General features: G+C 43.2%; 2 long non-coding RNA genes across 2 annotated transcripts in view; both read left to right on the top strand.

The window, feature by feature from the left end:
- Positions 1-10,000, top strand: part of LOC143269189 (uncharacterized) — a 38,795-nt gene extending 28,795 nt beyond the window's left edge. The window contains exon 5 of the long non-coding RNA XR_013045590.1: positions 9,666-10,000. This is a non-coding gene — a long non-coding RNA (uncharacterized LOC143269189). The remainder of the gene's footprint in view (positions 1-9,665) is intronic.
- A 373-nt stretch (positions 10,001-10,373) lies between these two features.
- LOC143269190 (uncharacterized) lies at positions 10,374-18,713 on the top strand. Its single transcript, XR_013045593.1, has 2 exons — positions 10,374-10,520; positions 18,565-18,713. It is a non-coding gene; the product is annotated as an uncharacterized LOC143269190 (long non-coding RNA).
- The last annotated feature ends 558 nt before the right edge of the window (positions 18,714-19,271 follow it).

Here is a 19,271-nt window from a genome sequence, read left to right as displayed (position 1 = left end):
AGTCTGTGAAATAAGAATATTCATCCCTTTGGTGTTCATTATTTAATTTCTTTGCAAAATCTTTTCTTCTTTCTAGACCATTGGGGGTGGAATCCAGGGCCTTATGCTTGCTAGGCAAGCGCTGTACCACCAAATGGCATCCCCAGCATGCCAATTTTCAACAGATGTTTTTACAAGTGTGCTTATGGGTTCAAAATCCCCAAATAATTTAAGAAGAAAAACTGCTCTTTGAACTTGCTTCCTACGTGGTACCAAGTGCAATTGAATACTTTTTTAGGATGGAAACTAAATGTAGCAAACAAGGACCTTTGCCATCATTAAGTGTCGCCTCTGCTTGCTGCTGGTTACCTGTTGTGCGTGGTTTTCTCATCCAGTTCCCTTGGCTCATCAGGATCCACTGCCTTGTCACCAATTCCAGAGGAATAAGGTATCACCCCTCCCTTTCCCAACCAGGGCCACACAGAGCCGGAGGCAAAAAGGACCATTAAAAATATCCAGGTGGTAAGGAATAATGTAATACAACAATTTATCATTGTTCAATACTCAGCAACTGATCACCTGTGTTTCCTAAGTGCTAACCTAATAAGGGAAACAGGTGCCTTAAATCTGAGTCACGTGGCATGCCATCTTAGTCCCTCTTGGGGCCATCTGCTCCTTGACTACCCTTTGGCTGCTCGGGTTATCAGTAAGCTCCTGCGGACATGTGGTAGATTTCATCAGGAGGCAAGAATGGAAAGAGCTACAGGGAGAGGCACAGTGGCTTCGTGGCCTCCAAGAAAAGGTCTCCCTCCATGGTTCCGCCTGAGGCAGCCCTGAATCTGAGCTCCAGTCGATAAGAGGGAATAAATAATGTAAAAATATAAGACCGAGATGAAATGGGAGTGATTCTATCTTTTGTGAAAAATAACACCTTACCAAAACACACAAAGAAAAGGACATGTCAGGAAAAATTATTCCGGAACAGATAGAATAAAACACTTTTTAAAACAATCACCCAAACAGAGCGTGACAAATTGAGCTATTTCCACTCTATTTCTTCTGCTATCTACATGTACCTTAAATTACTAAGTGCTTTGTTGCACATACTCCAAATGTGGAACTTTGCAAGTAGCAGAATATATATATTTGACGTACAAAGACAAATGCGGGTTCTCCCTCATCAGACTGCAGGGAAGTAGAAAATAAGGTAAGATCAGCATCAGTATTTCACATGTGTTTACCAGAAAGCAACATCCTGGTTGTAGGCAACATAAAACACTCGAACCGCAAAACCCACTGGGTAGGTCCGTAGCCACAACAAAGACAAAGGAAAGCCAGGAGACGCTGCTGCATCTGTTCCAAGCACAGAGCCTCATAGCGCCTCACAGAGCCTCACAGCCCTCACGAGATCACCTGGAGTCAATTCACCCAGTGTAGTCTTGGCAGCAGCCGAGGTTGAATCCATTAGCAAAAAAAAAAAAAAAAAAAAAAAGTAAGAGAAATAGTCTAGTAACCTAGAAATGCTGTGTCATCTATTTTAACGACACAAATGTGTTTTGTAGGGGCTGGAGAGATGGCTCAGCAGTTACGAGCAAGTAAAGGTTTTCTGGTTTGGTTCCAAGCACCCGCATCAGGTTGCCCATCTCCAAGGTATCTGGCGCCCTCTTCTGGCCTCCGCAGGCAGAAATCACGGAGTAGAACAGACTAAGAGTTGTATTTGGGGCACACAGCGGAGGCTGGCAATCTACCTAGCAGACGGGGAGTGGGGGTATGAACTCTGCCTGCTAATGAGTTGCCCTTTTTGTGCATGGGGAGCATCTCCCCAGTGTAGGATTATTATTCCACAAGTACATCAACTGTCACTTGTAAAACAGGCTCCGATTAGCACCAAATGTACCATTGAGGCAGGGCGTATGCATTTGCAGAGTGTCGAGGAAATACTATCAACCCGATTGCCTAAATCCACAGGCTGGCCCCCTGATGATATCACAATAGCTTTCTCCTCTCCACACTGGCTGCTGTACATCGTCTCCAGTCCTAGAACTCAGGAGTTAAACTGTCCTGTATCCTTTCAAGACATGTGACAGATTAACCCCCGAAGGAAACAACAAAAAATTCATTTTTCAAAACCTATCCTTCCTACTAGCCACTTGTCATGACGTCTTAAGAAGACAAAAATGATTTGTGACCAAAAGTTCTTGCCATAAAAAAATATATACATTTCACTCTGCCTCATGATTGACAGGAACAGCCAATCCTAATGAGCTTAAATGTGTATGGCGTGACTTTTTTTTCCCCCACAGAAATTCAAAGATTAGCTTTTCTTATAAATTCATGATAATGGCCATACTAATGTCTTAAATATATGAATATTTTATTTCTTGTTAAACAAACATGAAAAAAAAAGCAAAAAAAAAAAAAACAATAAAACAGATTTTTCAACATAGTTGTTCCTTGAATGTCACCTCTTCTTTAAGGGCCTGCTGAGTGCCTCCTGTGAGCAGGGCGGAGTGGTAGACAGGGCATGAAAAGGCTGGAGGAAGGAAGAGAGAACGGAGACTTCAAGCTAAAGAGGCACAATCTTTGTTATGAAGTCTTAAGAGTTTGCCTAAGATGGCAGAAACTGTTAATAACGTGATATTGAAAATGCAAAGCAGTGTGTCTACAAGGACAAACTCATTTGATACGAAGAGTGCCTCTAAGAGCTGCGAGATCGGCAAATAACGGGACGGCTGCTGCGGAATTCATGAGCAGTCGGGCTGATGTCCCGGGAAGATTTCTGAACAAGTTACGTTTAGAATTGAGTGCAGTGGGGGCAGCTTATCAGAACCCTGCTTTTCCTCGATGCCTTTCTGCTCACCTTCCTAAGCCGCCTCTCTGGGAAGCTCCAATTGATCATTTACCACTTAGTAAGTGATCATCACTGTGCTTGGTACTGTGCATCCTGAAAGTGAAATCCCCGATCCAGTTCTCGAAGTGTGTAGTAGAGAAGCCCGTCCCCCCCAAACCCCAGGTGATAAGAGTTGGGCATGATGTTTGTGAGGTCACAGAATAGGCAGGTCCAGTCTTTTCACCATCGCAAGGTCAACAAGCAAGAGGTGTTCCGCTGCAGCCTCCGCCGCTGCCTCCACCTCCACCACCTCCACCACCACCACTACCACCACCTCCCTCTGCCCAGAACTAGAAACAAGCCAGACTCAGCCACATGGTCTTCAGAATGTGCTAAACGGTGAATGAAAAAGAGACTTTCTCGTCGAGTCTTTAAATCAAGAGTGAGCCCAAATTTGAATTTGCATGTGCATCTATCCCTTGTCTGTCGGTCTGCCCCTAACAAGAGCTCTGCTCTGCCTTGGACATCACAGAAAACACGGTATGGAAAAGGCATGAGGGAGACTTTTCTACAGAAACCTTTAAGAGTTTTATAAGGGCAGAGGTTATTTACTGACCCAGACTACCACTCAGATGTTAACACACAAATGTTATAACCTATATCCACACATTGCTTCCAACATGTATGGGATATTTGTTTCACCTTAACAAACCTTATGTTTCCAACCTGTTGGCCATTTTCTGTAAATCATGACTGATAGGATTTCTAGCCACGCCCCCATGGCCAGGCACATGCTAGGGAGATGTTTAGTCACTTCCAGGGGCCTTGTGTCCTATGTAATCCATGCGCTGCGTGGTCACATAATCTATGCGCATGCGTGGCGTAGCTACGTAAGCCCATATGTGCATGCATGGGGGAGTCCATATAAGGTGGATCCCAGGTACCCTCCCCCCTCTTCCTGCACAAGTCTTTCAGTAGGCCTAAGCACATCCTTTTCTGCCCCTCCCTTCTCCTAACAAACTCTTATAGTGGGTTTTGTTGTGCCTCATGACTTTTCTCGAAGGGTAAACAGCGCTGCATAATAACTAACAATTATGACACCACATACACACGCATTATTCTGGGCCAGGGGCATGGAAGAGTATGTAATTTAAGATTAAACTATGCATTTAGCTTGGGTTATAGAAACTGACTGCATAGGAAGTCCAAGGCATAGTGAGACCTGCCCCACTGTTTTCTTAAAAGCAGGTTAGAGTTCCACAGGCTGAGTACACAGAACGGTAGCAGACTGGGCTTCAAAGTCAGGCAGAAGCTCAAGGCAAGAGGTATTTTCAGAAAAGATAGTTGACCGTACAAGGAGATGGAAAAAAAAGGGAAGTGAAAATTTTAAAGCAATGCATGAGTTTGACAGAGAAATTGAAATCATTTTAAAAAGGCAAATCTTAGAGATGAAGGACTGACATGGAAAACAAGATAGAAAACCTCAACCAACAAGAAGCCAAACTCTTCTCGGACAGCAGAGGCAGGGGGATCCCAAGTTTGAGAGTAGTCTGAGGATTCATATGCAGTCTCAATAACAAGAAAAGAAAGAAGTCAGGCAGTGGTGGCGCACACCTTTAATCCCAGCACTCGGGAGGCAGAGCCAGGCGGATCTCTGTGAGTTTGAGGCCAGCCTGGGCTACAGAGTGAGTTCCAGGAAAGGCGCAAAGCTACACAGAGAAACCCTGTCTCGGAAAAACCAAAAAAAAAAGAAAAGAAAGAAGAAAAGAAATTCAAGAAGAAGGAAGAGATGTGCCAGAAAGTATATTTAAAGAAACAGCAACTAAAAATTATCCAGACATTGGAAAATATTCAACCCTTGGCTCAGGAAGTTAAGAAGTCTTCAACCAATTTCAACCTTGAAGTGACCACACCAAGACAGAATTGATAAAGGGAATTCTTAGAGCTGAAACCAAAGTTTCTGACTTAGGAGCATAAAAGTTACCAAAGCACCAAGTTCAGAGGTCAGAATAGAACGATACTTCTGGTGTGTGAAGCAGGTCTTTGTTGTTGTTGTTGTTGTTGTTGTTTGGTTGGTTGGTTTTTGTTTTGTTGTTGTTGAGACAGGGTTTCTCTGTATAGCCCTGGCTGTCCTGAAACTCACTCTGTAGACCAGGCTGGCCTCAAACTCACAGAGATCCACCTGCCTCTACCTCTCAAGTGCTGAGATTAAAGGTGTGTGTCACCACCGCCCAGCGTGTGGGGCAGTTTTATCCTTGGTATAAGACTCAAAAGACAGAACTGTTGAAAAAAAAAAAGAAATAAAAGAAAAAAAAGGTAAGTTAAAGGAAATTGTCCGAAGATATATATGACAAAATAATATAAACTCTAGGATTCGCGAGATGGCCCGGTAGGTAGAGAGCTCCGCAAGCCTGAGGACTGGAGTTCTAATCCCTGGAACTCATGTACAAGCCGGACACAGCACGTACAATACACGTGCTCAACTGCCTGCAATCCCAGCATTCGGGAGGCAGGGAGGAGGAATCCTGGGACATGTGGGCTAGCTAGACAGACGAGACAAGAATCAGCCAGTTCTGGGTTCCCTAAGAGACCCTGCCTCAAGAGAGTAGAGAGTAGTCAAGGGTGACGTAAAGCTCAGTCCTCAGAATACACGTGGCACACAGGCACACATACCTGCACATAGGTGTGTGACCGTGAAAGATCTGTAGACAAGGCAGTCTGGACCAGAAGGCTTAAAAAAGATTTCCTAGTCTCTTTCTTCCTCAACACTAATGTGTTTCATGAATAACAACACCATTTGATTTATTTTGCTGTGGCTGCTGCTGCTGCTACATTTACTCACACTCTTATTTCCAGTGTTGTTATTTGGTTGGTCTTAGGTCTTAGGTAGGGACCTAAGGAGGGGGTATCAAATACTCAATTTATTGCTGAATGTTTTCTAAAATTAATCTTCACAAGGGCAACAGAATCACATACATGTTTACATTGGGCATTCGCTCGCGGTACTAATTTCAGTGCTTGCGTAGGGACGTCTTTGGGATTCAGAAAAGACGAGTGCATGATATGGAGTCGAGACTGCATTTATTAGTCGGCATTTCCCTTAATCAGCCTGATAGTTACTATTGGCCTGACAAGTGCTTATGAATTATGGCATTGCTTTTGGCAAAACTATTTATCTGTGTGACACGACATGTCACTTTTGAACTCCAACTTGACATCCATAAAATTACATTTTCATCAAACTGAAAGATCAAGCCTTCTGTGCTGACTCACTTGGGTCAACATTTTGCAAATGCCTGGATTTACCACTTGAACCGTAAACCCTTTGTGAATAATTCTGCGCACTGATGTTTGATAGCCTAGGGCACCGATCGTAATTTTTGAGCAGAAGTGTCAACGCAGAGCGCCTTTCCCTTCTGCATACAGGACGACTTACTCCAAGGCCTGTTCTCATCCAGTCATTTTAAACTCAATGGGCAAACGCTAACTTTGTGGGGCTCCGGAGGACAACAGACGGCTTCATGGGGCTTCCTCTATTTCTTCCGGGCGGGAAAGGCACATCACCTCCACTGCCAGAGGATTCCCACGGGTGCAACTCCTGCTACAGCCTGATTTTAGATTCTCTGAGAATAAGGGGCGAAGTAGAGAGTTCAGGATGGACAAAAGATCTAGATGTGAGTTAAGGCTGACTAAAGTCTCTTCTCGAAATAGCCTCACACAGCATTGATGTGTTCCAGCCTTGGCTTAGCCTCCTGGGAGTTGGTTTGTTTTTCTTCTTCTTTTCCTTTTTCTTTTTTAGACAAGCATATTTAGACATTTCACTCCAATAAGCAGACATGGAGTTTAGCCCTCAAGGAAATGCCTGCTCAAGGAAATGACTCCCATGACCTTTTTAAGACCTTTGGACAGAAATGATTGGCTATGGTTATAACTACGCTCCCTCACTTCAAGGACTGTTGACAAAACTCAGTTCCTCATGCACCTGACTGTTTTTAAATGCTATCCAGCATCGTCTTTGGAACACGTTCTTCACAGCAAGTTTGTGAGAATGCTAAATGCTGCTTAGTGTGGCAGAGTAATTTTTATCATTTGGCAAAGGTGCATTACCAGTGCTGGTGATAGTTACGTAAGAACAATTTGGTAGCTCTAAACATTTCCCACGGAAAAGTGAGGGGTTCCAAATACTGCGGTTGTTGGGACTTTACCGCGGGTTCCTGGGACAAATGGAGAAGCTGTTATTAGGAGAAATAATCATTTCAAGGATGAGCACTCTCTAAAGAACACAGCCACCACTGACTTGAGACTTTACTCCTGTTGTCAGTAATAAGTTGTAGCTGTCCTTACCTTTCAGTTACTTGCTTGTGGGCCAGGGTCCTGAGCCACAAGATCTGGTTGTCCAAGCCTAAACCATGTGCTCATGTCCTGGCATCCATGAGTTTTGAAATGCAAATCCTGCCACCCATCAAAACTACTAATGGAGGATTCCCCAAGGATGAGAAGAGAGACTGGGCCAGATTAAAAAGACTGTTTACACTATAGGTAAGAATGAAGTTTATCCTTCTCAACTTGTTAATCTGTTTAAATTGCATGAATCTTGGAGTTGTGGTGGTTCAGGTTTATAGTCCATTAACCACTAACCAGTAAAAGCCATGAAATCCACTAACTTCCTTAGGAATTTTAGAAAAATATTTGGGGAAAACGTTTTATGAATCAAAGTTTTTGTATTCCTGCAACTACAGGGTTCATATGTGGATGAAAAAGAGAATTCTTTTTTTTCTGTTTTTTTTTAAATAATTTTGTGTGTGTGTGTGTGTGTGTGTGTGTGTGTGTGTGTGTGTGTGTGTGTGTTTACATGATATGTGGGTGTTTTGCCTCAGCACAAATGTAGAGGTCAAAGGACAACTTTGTGGAATCAATTCTCTTCTTCCATCTCTAGTGGGTTCTTGGAGTAGAACTCAGTTCCCCACTAGCTGAGACAAGTTGTCATGAAGGGAACTTTCTTTTTGTTTCAGGAAGCATAATTTTCTTTCATCTAAGGCCTCCAAATGCTCATGACTAGCATAATGGATACCATGAGAATCTTCATACTAGTGAAAGCAATCTACAGATTCAGTGCAAGCCTAGCCAAAGTCTGGTGACATTTTTCACTGGAAAAAAAATCCTAAATTCATTCTGGAAATACAAAAGACTCCAGATACACAAATCAATCCTAAGCAGAAAGAACAATGCAAGAGGCATCATCATACCTGGTCTCAAACTATACTTCAGAGCCCCAGGAACAAACAGCATAGTGCTAGCATTAACACAGACGGTGGGGTAGGATAGAGGGCCCAGGAATAAATCCACATTACTACAGCCCATCTTTGACAAAGGAGCCAAAAGCATGCGCTGGGAGAGGGGGAGACATCCTCTTCAACACATGGTGGTGGGAAAACTGCATCCTCACATGCCGAAGAATGAGACGGGATCTGCATCCTTCACCCTGCACAAAAATCTATTCAAAGGGTACCACGGATCTTACTGAACAACTTGAACTCTAAAGCTGCCAAAGAAAACACGGGCAAAACACTTGAAGATAAAGGCACAGGCAAAGATGTTCCGAAAGGAACGCCAGTAGCACAGAAAACAATTCCAAGAATTAATAGATAAGTGTTAATTGATTGGAAAGCTTCTGAAGAACAGAGGAGACTATCGGCAGTGTGAAAAGAATAGGAGAGAGCCTTTGTCAGTATACATCTGAGAGGGGGTTAGCATCTAGAAGCTGAAAGAACTGCAAAGATTAAACCAAAACAACCAACCATCCAATCCTAATAAATGGGCTAATGATGTGAATAGAAAGTTCTCAAAGGAGGAAAGGCAAATGGCCAACAGGTTTTTGAATAAGTGTTCGGCATCCTTAGCCATCAGAGAAATGCAAAATAAAGCTGATGTGAGAGCCCATACCGCCCCCCAGTGGCTGTCACCGAGAAAACCAACAACAGATACAGATGAGGATATATACAGCTGGTGGAGACCAGAAAACAGAGAGGAGTATTTTTGAGACAACATTTAGAGGTAGGGATAGAGGCAGGTAAGGCGAAGTGACAACCAATCAATCAGGAACACAGAGGGCCCTGGGATGACAATTACCTGCATAACAGACCAGAACCTCACTATCCACAATACAGACAACATGTCACAACCATTGGCCTCCCCCTCCGAGGAGATACTTCTGATAGAAATATCCTTGGTAGCTTTTAGGAAAACTCTGTTAACATGACAGTTTCTTTGCTTTCTTTTGGTCAGGTTTTCTTCTTGTTTTGGAGGATGGATTACTGATTTTTCAGAACTTAACACATAAAAAATACCTTGCTAGAGAAAGGGCTGTTGGAAATAATAACCCCTCCAAACCCCCCCCCCAAAAAAATGGAGTAGTTGCTTAACTTCTGTCTCAGATATTTCTTTGTTTCATGACAGTAGTGCTTTTAGTTAGGTGTATTTTCTTTGTTTATCTCTAAAAGATCTACCTTTAACACAGAAATAAAAACTTTAAGAAGAGAGAGAAAGATCGCCATCACAGCCAACCAACACTTTTTATGAGTAGGACAAAGACTTCACCACAGCGCCAAGTTTACAGAAAGAAAAAACCACCACTCTAGATCCCTTTGCCCCAGTGTTTCTAGAGGAAGACAATATTATCATCTAGGGTAAGACACATTTCCACAGAAAAGGACAATCTTACGCATGCTGCAAGATTTAATTAACATTCCGGGCCTCCAGGCACTGCATGCCAGTGGTACCTCATTACAATATACTTTATAGTCATATATCATAAAAATAACAAAGATCGCCCCATATTTTCACCTGTCCCCTGAAGGAACAACTTGGCAATAAATGGTTTGCCATCTAGCTGGGAGAGAAAAACACCGTGGAGGAGCAGTCAGCGCAGGCAGAGAAGTACAGTGTCAACAAACGTTGAGTGAAGGAGTAATCGGAAAATGAATGAAGATGGGTCTTACCTGGACCTTGCAACATGGCCATAGACAGATCCTGATAAAAAAAAAAAAAAAAAAAAAAAAAAAACAGTGAGCTGATCTCCTGGACCAGAGCAGATCTATCAGGTGGGATTCGGTTTCCCCACTCCACTCCCATGGATGACTGTAGATATGCTGACCACTCCCACACACTTGTCCGTCCTTTAATCTCTGAAAGGGGGGGACAGATAACAATTACATCATAGAGTAGTTGCAGGGTACTAGAACCCTAACATATACAGTTGACTAATAATAAATGGTTGCGTTGTTATTAATTTGTTGTTACTCTATTTACGGGAAGCAAGTTAACTTTACGATGAAGACTTTGGAGTGGGAACAGTGAGATGTGGAAAGCAGCGTGCACACAGGGAATCCAGATGTGGGAAAGGCTGGAATGGAAGGCCTTCCCGGTACATAGTCTCAACACTTATTTAAAGCAGCGGAGGGGGGTGGAGCTAGAGAGACAGCTCATTGGGTAAGAGCACTGACTGTTCTTCAGGAGGGGCGGGGGAGGCTTCATTAAATTCCCAGGACTCACATGGCAGTTCACAACCATCTGCAACTCCAGTTCCAGGAGACCCAACACCCTCTTCTGGCCTCTGTGGGCACTGCATGCATGTGGGGTACGGAGATAGGCAAGAAAAACATCCGTACACAAAAAAAATGAAAACAAATCTTAAAGAAAATGAAAACAGCAGGTACCAACCCAGATTTCAGTTCCCAGGTCACATGTCACTAAAAGTCCTCACAACAAAATTTATGCCATGATATTAATGGTATTTGCAAGTTAGTGATGTAATTCTGTATGTGATGTAATTGTTTACATTTTTGTTTATAATATACTATTATAATATGCTAACTTTCCACAATTTTTAAAATCGGTTTTGCTTCTATAATTTTCATGTATTTTATGAAACTAAACAATTTAAAGCAAAAATTAATACAGAAGACTGGAAATTTTTTAAGAAATTCTTATCATGCATTAACATTTATGAACATCCTTATTTTGCCCTTAACATCTGCCCCGAAATGACCAGTGACTCACAGCGAGCAGTGAAAAGGACAGGACATCTCCTCCAAAAGGCTGTGTTCATTCAGGGGCAGGAGTAGTAGAGCCCCAGGGCATGCTGGGTAGCCAGGGAAGCAAAGGACCAAGGAGAGGACCAACACTTTCCCCAGGCTGAAGGAACTCAACTCTTCCCCATCACTTTTCACATTCTGTTCTATCGGAGAGATTTACTTCCATGGTTGGGTAATTATTTGAACTGGGTTAAAATAAAAAGCCACTCATTTATTTAAGGCAGGTTTTTAAAGCATGACTTTAAATTTCTTTCTGAGTTTATCACGCTGCTCTGCATACAAAGTGCAATAAATACTGGTTGATGTGGTTCATTATGCAAAGTATCATACTCAATACAGCTGCAGAGCAGTTCTATGCGTGGAATGATGTGCCTACCTCTCTGGAGTTACGGGCTTACTGTACAAAACTAAGGATAAATTACCAACAGCAGTCATTGCTAGTTTAAATTTGTATACAGTTTAATGTATACCTTGTCTATGAATAAAACTGCAGAAAAACTGTTTTAAAAGTAAAATAATTATATCCAACTGGTGACTTAGAAGGGCATAGTTCTACCCTCCTCTTTGTCTAGATCCCGCCCTACAGTGAGATCTCTCAAACGAGGGAGATTTCACGCTGTCAGCTAGGATGCTCAGGTCCCTGCACCTCAGATGCCTTTTGATCTAATCTGTCAGAGGGTTTCGTGTGTGCTCTCAATCATTGAACTGAACTAGTTAAAACATGAAAATGAGAAATGTTAGCAGCTTTTGAGACATTATTTCAGCAATGAATTCGCTTTAACTTTACACCCAGAGGAAAACATATAATGGGGGTGGGGGTGGTAAATGATCTAACCCAGTGCTGGTTACTCCTTGCTAACTGGACACAAGCTGGAAGAGGGCACACAACTGCAGAACGGCCTCCTCCAGAGTGGCCCATGGGCAAGTCCGTGGGGTATTTTTTTGATTCATGATGGATGGGGAAGGGCCCGGCCCACTGTGGGTGATGCCAATCCTAGGCAGGTGGTGCTGAAGACAGGCTGAGCAAACCATGGAGAGTGAACCAATAACATCCTTCCTCATTGGTTCTGCTTCAGCTCCTGACTCCAGGTCCCTGCCCTGACTTCCCTTCAGGACAGACTGCATGCGGTAAGGTGAATGTAAGCCCTTTCCTTCCCACGTTGCTTTTGGTCACCATGTCAACACAGCAACAAAGAGGCAGATTAAGGCAACCCCCTTTACACTCTACGTTTTTAGACGCTCTCCCTCCAAGACTTAGCTACAATAATAATAAAATAAAATAAAAACTACCTTCTACTAAGAGCTTATACTGGACCTTTGCAGTACACATTTTCCATTCTTTCCCTCTTTAATTGCCCCATGATCCTTCTTCGGTAACTAAACTATGCCTCAGAAGGGTAAGTAATCTACTCAAGGTCACACACAGTTTACGAGTGGCTGAGCCAAGATCTAAGCCCTGAGCTCTATAGCCCGTGGTGGAGATGATTCCAATGAGACTGCCTCTCACAGGATGCGTCCATCCCCAAAGGTCAATGCCGCAACCAGCAACCGCAGCAGGCTTCCTGGAGAGGACCGAAGAGCTTTCAGGTCATCTGAGGGCGGCAAGAGGCAGAGGAGTTGTATGCCTCTCATTTATGTTTATGTCAAGTAAAAGATGAAAAAAAATGAGCCTCAGAGAAGAGTACTAAAACAATATAGCAAGGCCTTGTGGGACTAGAGGAATGTAATTCATGTTTATTTTTAATGCCCAAAGCCTTAATCCCCGGAGTTAGGTATTACTACTGATTAGATAGATAGATGATAGATAGATAGATAGATAGATAGATAGATAGATAGATAGATATGTAAATATATATTAATATATAATATTAATTCACAGATAGTAATTTGAGACCAAACAAATTAAGTACTTTGCCTGAGAGGGAATAACAGGCATGTATGTAGAAGGGCTGAGTACCAAATGCTGACAGGTGGGCAGCATCTCCTGGGTCTCAGGCAGCATCAGCATCTCCTGGATCTCAGGCAGCAGCATCTCTCATAGAGTATGAGCCCCGATACCTCCCACCTCTCCTTGTGTAAGGCAGTGGCTGAGGCTTTTGGAAATAGTTTCCCTGCACAGTTCTTTGCAAACTATTTATAAAGGTAGAGGAAAAAAACAAATAAACCTGGATTCAATAAATAGTTCCTATTTGCAGAGCTCTGTTCTCCTCTGTTTAAAACACCCTGAACTTGTATCTTCTTTAGAAAGAAACTGGTGGTGAGAAAATTGTGTTAACTGTGTAGAACGTTCCTTTAAATACTTGGAGGCTCTAAGACCTGTCAGTCAGATCATATCTAAATGGCTACAGGAAGGTGGGTAAGTGGAAAGCAACATGTTTGAATTGATGGAAATTGGTATTTAATTTGCTGTCTGTAGTGCTTTGTCGGGTATGGGGAAAGTTGATTTTTTTACAACAGCAAAATGAAGACATGTCGTTCACATAGTGCTCAACTGCTGTGTGCTGCCTCTAGGGCCAGATCTGCATGAGTTAATCATCAATTAATCCAATAATTTGACAAACCACATCAACCACCTTCCATTTCACTGTTCCTACAACCACATAACTGTTGCCTTTTTATTTAATTGTTGCTGCCTTTTAAGCCTGGGCCGACTGAACCAGCAACTGCAACTCTGTGCTACCAGCAGCGATTAGGCCAAAAGGACCATAGCTGGAGGGGGATTCTGTTCCCTCAGGCTCCAACTCTTACAAAGCTACGAAGGGAACTTAACTAAACCTCTCTCCCTCTAAAGAACTCAAGATTGAAAGGCTAAGGTGGAATTCTACTCTTCAGAGGCTGAATAGCAAGTAGCTCACCTCCTTTCCTTGCTCAAATCCTCCCAGAAGCCCCCATGCTTCTCCTCACCCCTCCTTATCAACCCTTTCCTGCCTGGCTCCTCCCTACCACTTCCTGTCAGCCAGTTGCTGACTCAGCCTCCTGACCGCAGGTGAATTTTATTTAATCAAACACATCTTTGCATCATTAAACAAATGTTCCAGAGCATAAACAAAAGTAACATGCCTTAAAATAATATTCGACAACACATAACCCTTGGCTCCTTAGAAATGAAACTCATATAAGTCTGCTAATCCACTGTACGCCAGGTTTGTCACACAGGAAAAAAAGAAAAAGAAACTGTCAGTCTCCCAGTACAGAAGGGAAAGGAAGAGAGGCCACTGAACTGGATGTCCCCTCTCCTGATTTAATTGTACCACACTGAATTGACTAACAAGATCGAAATGAGAGGCCCATCTAATTATTAAGAACTGGGCATATCCGTTGCCCTTCATACACCATTGGCTAAATTCACTTTGAATAGCAATGCAGATCAGAGCAATTCAAATATTTAAGTAGAATCTTCTCTCTGGGAGAGAAATGGTCTTGTCATATGGTTGAAATCATCCTGCGGTATGAATAAAGGGCCAGCAGTAGTTGAAGCTGGGACCCTAGGAACCAAAAAGAGGCCTGAAAAAAAATCCAAAGAAAGTAACAGCTGTTTTATAGTGTGCATGGTGGCAAACATTTACTAAGGCACCTACTGAGTAAGGACCCGACAATGTCCATCTGACCGAGTCACTGAGAAAGAAAACAAAATCAGGCAGGTAGCAGAGATGGCTGCAAAGTCCCTGAATTTCTAGCTGCATGCTTTGATACCTGGAGTAAAGACATTAGCCAGACCCATTCCAGTGAAACGTTGTGCATTGGCGAATGGCACGTGGCATGGTGGGCATGTCATGGATGGTCATTCCCAGTCCTTCAGAGAGAGCACGTGGTTTCATCCTTCGTTCTTCTCTGTCTGGTGCTCCTGCAAACCTTGAACACAACAAAGCTGCCATCTTGGACCACAAGATGTCGGTCTGTTATCCGCCACTGCAACCCAAAACACCGGAGATGAGGAACTAAAGACAAAGACATTTTTATCCTGGCTCATAATTTCAAGGCTTTTGGTCACTTGGCTCCATCATCTTGGACCAGTAGTAAAGCCGGAAATCGTGTTGGGAACACATGGCTGAGAAGAGCTGTTCATATTATGGGGACCAGGAAAACAAAGTCTTGCTTGTATAATAGTCTCTCCCCCAAGATCATACAAGCACCAACCCAAGAGCGCATTAGTCTATTCATGAGGCCAGAGTCTTCACAATGCAGCAACCTCCCAAAATCCCACATCCCTCTAAACACTGTTGCATTGAGAACCAGTCCTTCAACATGTGGAACTTGAGGGCCGTTTAAGATCCAAGTCATAGTAAATGGTCCCGTGTGGTCAAATCCGAAGGAGAGAAGGACCCTGCTTCTCTGACGATCCACCTGGACCTGGCTGGAAGGAAAACTGCTCCCTCATATTTTGATCTACTATATTGTTGTTGCTGTTTGGGGGGGGGGGGTTGTGTTGTTTTTTGTTTTGTTAAAACCCTGTTCAAGCATATATCCCATTGGACTGATAGAAAATCAAGGGAGAAACGAGAGAGGATTTAAAGAAAGCAAACCGGGCCTGCGTCAGATGCATTTTGAAGGCTCAGGCTTACAAATATACAGACTCCTCTGTGTCTCTATCTCACTCGGACTGTCTGGATTACAACTCTAAACTATGAAGAGTCTTTCCACAGAATGTGAGCTCGGGGAAGATTCCCAAGCCACACCCACGACCAGGGAAACCGGGGTTCCAGAAGCCCCACCACAGCATCTGTAACCGCATTAGTGTGGGGCTCCAGGAATCAGTTTGTTATTTGAAAAATAAAAGACCCAAACCAGACCAAAAAAAAAGAGGGGTTCAGTCCCCAAAAGCTAAGCCTCGCCTGCATTCAGTGCAATCCGTGAAAATGAAAGATGGTAGCAGTCTGTTGCTGCTGCTCACTGAACCTCTATCCAGATGTATTCTTCCACCTTCCAAGTGTTAATAAAATCCAGCCCCTACCTCCTCCCATCCTCCAGAGTCACCAGACTCCAAGTGGCCAGGCCACTGCCGGTCCAGGGACATACACACCAGCCCCACCTCTGTAGATCACACTGAGCAAATCCCTCAATTTCTTCAACTATAAAACCAGGGGCTGGAAATTCTGCTACTAACCTCTCTCGCAACACAATACAGGGGATCTCGTGACCCTCAGAACCCAGGCCGCCTCTCAGTGAAGAACAGTGGCATTTGCTAAAGGGCCTCCCCAGGCTACAGAGGCCCCGAAACTCTCACCCAAAGTCGAGATGTTACTGTGAAAATCAGTTTGCTGTGTCTTCTCATGCCTAACCTAATCACTCACCTCTGCTCATACTAATACTCTCACGTTCCCCACTTTAAGCGGCACCCCTTCTGCCTGAGCCTCGGTACTCACATACATGTCTTAGACAGGAGAAGAAAGATGGATGGTTTCACCCAAAGCCCTACCTGTTGAACCCCTCCATGTCCCCAAGCTTCTGATTGCATCATCTCCTCTAGGAGACCTTGCATTACACTCCCAGGTGGCTATAAACTCCATCTGCTGATTCTCAGGCATACAAGTGCATCTGTTCTCATTGAGGCTGGGGCTGCTCACATGTCTGTCTTGTCATTTGGCCGCTCTGTCCTATAAAACCATATCTCTTTTGCCACCAGCCCCTTGGACATAGATATCTAGCACTCTCCGCAGAGTTTTGATAAATTCATTAACAACGAGACAGTCTGCAAGGAACCAACTATCTAGCTAAATGAATGTCCTCCAGGAAATGAGTGATTCATAGCCAAACTCCCCAAAACTAAATCGGATCCTGGATATCAAGACCACCCTGGCTCAAGATTTTGTATGTAATCAGTGAAACATTAGTGATTGTCCAAATTTCTTGGACGATCTTGTGTTGCGATTTTTGTGATCAGGATGCTTAGGGCATGCATACACTGTGGTATGGCCATTCCACTTCTTGGTTTGCACCCAAGCCAAGCGAGCTGGACACATATGTCTGCAAAAACATTTGTACATGAATATTCATAGAGGTTCTATTCATAACAGTCAAAACCTGGAAGCCATCCAAATGTCCGCCAACAGATTGGTGAATGGACAAACTGTGGCACATTTACATAACAGAAAATGTGTATTACCGAGTAACTAAAAGGAAAAGACATGCAACGGCATGGATAAATCTCAAAACAGAATGCTGACCACGGGAAAGCACATCAAAATGTAAATACCGTATTATTTCATTTAAGGGACGCTGGAAAAGAGGCAAGAAGAAAATCCTAACTAAAGTGGTTGTCATATGTTGGGGGATTTGACTAAACATTTAAGGGCAATAAAATTGTTCAGCATCTGAATGTGAATAATGATAGCATAGGTGAATATGTTTGTCAGAGTCTCTGGAGTTAAGATCTATGAATTTTAGTCTATGTAAATTATCCCCTAGTATAGAGGAATTTTGAGTATTCCTGTTTTGAAAGAACCATCCACTTCGAGAAGTTCTGCTCTCAAGGTTTTCCTCGGGAGATGGGGAACCGCAGGTACCAGCTCTGAGCCGTCACCTCCCAGGGAAGACAAGACAGCATTGCACAGTGACAGCTCAACATACAAGGCCTTTTAAAAATGACAACCTGTCGGGCTCCCGAGGATCCGAGAGGCAGAGTGTTGCTTGAAAGCCTTCATTAAAATTTCCCTTTTGCTGGCCTGTCATGATAGATCTTAAATCAATTCTCTGATTATGAATTGCCTATTATAATATTGCTTATTATTTTTAGCTTCTTTTTTTTTTTTACAAGAGTGGAGGAAAAATATTTTAACTCAAGCAGGCAATCAGGGAAGTATGATTGTAAGCAACGTTGAACAAAGGCATTTCATGGAGCCAGAGTGATTGGTAAGCACTTTGAGATCTATGCATTAAGAGCCGGGCAGCATGCTCCCCTGGTTCCTCAATGAGAAAATGCTCCCTTTTTTTTTCAATTTGCACAAAAACTTTAATTGACATCAGCAGTCAATAAAGTTATCTAAAATCTATATCTAATATCTGCTTTTATGATTCAAACCAACATTCCTCGGCTCTTTATTATTAGTCTCCACCATTAGCATTGTAGATTCAGAAAATGCTCAATCTGTGTGTGAACGCGTGTATGCACAGAGAGACATTCACAGGCACTCATCTTCCGTCTCCTGGGCGTGCTTTGGACTCGGGGTCTCAAACTTCCACCTCTTAGTCCTATGACCTTGAATAGGTCACTTAATTGTCATCTAGGTTCATCATCAGAATTTACTCCAGCGTTGTTACATAATTATGCATTTCACATGGGTTGAAGCACAAAGGACAACCTGAGGAAATAGGAGGCCAAAGGCAACCTTTAGAGGCAGGAAAGACCTTAGCTTTCTATAATCTACAGACAAAGATACTGATGCTTCAAGGGAATCTGACACCCTCAAAATCACACAGACGGCAGAGCCGATACCAAATCACAAACCCTTCTTCCTCCAAGGCCAATGCTCTCCCAATATCCCTGCTCTTTCTCCTCAGCATCCAGCCTCTACTGTGCTAAGTATCCACAAATAAGAAGACACCATGATGGGCAGGGTCGATTTCTGATTTCTCTTCTATAAAAGAAAGGGGACTGGGGCCTGACCAGCAAGGACACTCTATATAGGTCTGTTGACAAATCTAAACTCTGCACTCCATTTACAGGTGAAGAGCGGTCCAGAACGAACAATACCACCTCGTCCTCGTGTATGACGTCACAGACAGCTGCCCAGTATGGCACTCATCTTCACCTCGCCCACCAATCTTTTTTTAATATTATATGTTTATGAATTCATGAAGCACTGCAGATCCGGTCCAGTGTATTTTGATCATATTCATCCCCGACTTCTCCCCTAATTCTTACCACCCCCTCCTAACTTCTTCACGTCCTCTGTCCCCGCCACTTCGAGTCTGGTTTGTGCTGCCCACAGGAATGTCCCACCAGTTGATTCACCCCCCCCCCCCGATTGGATCGATGTGGGCAAATGTAGTGAAGACAGAGAGGAAGGGGAAATAGGCGTGGAGTCATCTCCGCAGCAGACGAGGCAATGTGTCCTTCCCAGCTGATCATATAGAACTTGCAGCTCTACAAGACCAAACAACACAGTTGGCAGAAATCACTATGGATAAAAGCTAAAGAGCAATTCCAACTCTGTGCCCACAGTGATAGGTATATCCCTTCTGAACCGTTAGAAGGTGCAGTTTTGTGGTAATACATCATGTAAATATGTAAGTTTTATAACAACTAGAGGAAATGCTAAGCACATATATGCCATAGGTTCGAAAAGTAGACGCAGGGTAGACAACTCTGAAGGGATGAAAGAAGAGACACGAGATAACTCTCTAGTGACTTTAAGATAACATGGAACAGG

Source organism: Peromyscus maniculatus, chromosome 18 (genome assembly GCF_049852395.1).
Source record: "Peromyscus maniculatus bairdii isolate BWxNUB_F1_BW_parent chromosome 18, HU_Pman_BW_mat_3.1, whole genome shotgun sequence".
NCBI lineage: Eukaryota > Metazoa > Chordata > Mammalia > Rodentia > Cricetidae > Peromyscus > Peromyscus maniculatus.
The sequence above is the reverse complement of the archived record's forward strand: the minus strand, read 5'-3'. Positions and strand labels throughout refer to the sequence as shown.